This window comes from Cryptomeria japonica, chromosome 11, assembly GCF_030272615.1.
Source record: "Cryptomeria japonica chromosome 11, Sugi_1.0, whole genome shotgun sequence".
NCBI lineage: Eukaryota > Viridiplantae > Streptophyta > Pinopsida > Cupressales > Cupressaceae > Cryptomeria > Cryptomeria japonica.
This window is the reverse complement of record NC_081415.1, coordinates 523,220,546-523,222,207: the sequence shown is the minus strand read 5'-3', so window position 1 is coordinate 523,222,207 and position 1,662 is coordinate 523,220,546.

Here is a 1,662-nt window from a genome sequence, read left to right as displayed (position 1 = left end):
CTTGCAAGGCAAAATCGGGTTTTTTGGAGCAAACTACAAGTTTTAAAAACTTGTAAAAGGGAAATAAAATCCCTACAACAAGTTAGAAATACTTGCACACATGTAATGGGGATTTAAAATCCCTATTACATGTAAAAACCATTAAAGCAGGGGTTTTTTGACCAAACTGCAAGTTTACTTGCAGTTGAGCCAAACAATCCCTACCAAAAAACAATTAAAAATAACAAAGGAAGGAAGGAAAATTTAAAACAAATTTCAAGTAACATCTTTTAATAAAAATGCACATGTAATAAGCTAAAAATTCCCCTACAAAAACCCAAAACAATGAATATCATTAAAACTTGCAGTTTGAAGAAAATTCTCCACCTGCAGTCGGGGTTTTAAAACTTGAAATTGAAGGAAAGGCATAGCAAACGAACCCAGAATTTGATGAAATTCGAAACGTAGTTCGAGGATAGACTGATGATTAAGCTAGTCCAAGGATTCGTCAAAATTTTGCCTCGAGAAGCGTGCCAGACAGTAAAATTTTTCATTTTTTCACAAATTTTTTAATGTAGTGGTCCTTCATTTTTGGAAACAAAAATTGAGGACAACAAATTTCTAGAAGCCTCTAGAGATTCCTTGTTAAGCTTATAAATGGAGGCCTCTTCCCTTCTTTTGGTATTTGATGTCTATGGAAGTGTTACTCTGCCGGAATGGTATTGGGGTTGCTTCGAGGAATGAATGCCTCCTAGCCTTGGCATTGCTTCTTGCTTGAAAGATAGCAACTAGTGGTGATTTAGTGTAGTTGTGAGAGTTTGTAGTGAGGATTGCATTGTAGCTTGATGTGTGCTGGAAGTTCAGTTATTTGCATTTCATTTCATTTTCGAGAGTCGCGGTTAGTAGGGCAGATTTGTAGTTTCACTCATATAATTCAAAATAAAAACATATTCATTCTGGGTATTGCATATTTCCTTTTGTTTTGGCTGGGCGCTCCTTTGTGCAAATTTGCAGATTCTAATATGAAGTGTTTTATCTTATAGAGAAGAATCGCCATTCTTGCCTGGCGTCACTGCTGGGAATTGCCTTGGGGTTCGTGTTAAATAATGTGTTGGGTTAATGTCTGATTTCTTGGTATTGGTTTGTTTGCCTCCTTCATAGGAAGCCATTGCTTTTGGTTTTGGGTCATTCGGACTAGTATCGAGAGAGTAGTGAGCATTTTAGTGATTCCATGTGTTGCTGATTAAGCATTTCAAGTGCAGGTCTGTCGTAAATCAGAATATTAAGATTGATCCTTGAGTAGAATTTCTTGGACTTATCATTCTTGTTAAGCTCGGGAGAGTCTTCTATATTGTTGCAACATTGTATAGTCTTAATCTTATGATCTTGGCAAGCATTCACTATCATATTGTAAGCTGAACAGTAGCACTAGCAACATTTCTTCTCATTTTCATTTCACGCTTGTTATTTACATTTAATTCCATTTCTAAGTTCTTAGCATCTCCGCCATATGGTAGCTCCATTCCCACCCTGGGTTTGAAAGCACATGCTTGGTGTCGAGTTTTCCTTCTAGCAGTTGTAATTGTAAAGATCCTCTGACCATATGTTAGACCATCTTGGGCACATTCTTGGTTAGAGTTTCTTTCAGCATGCACTAAGATCCTCTGACCATATGTTAGTCCA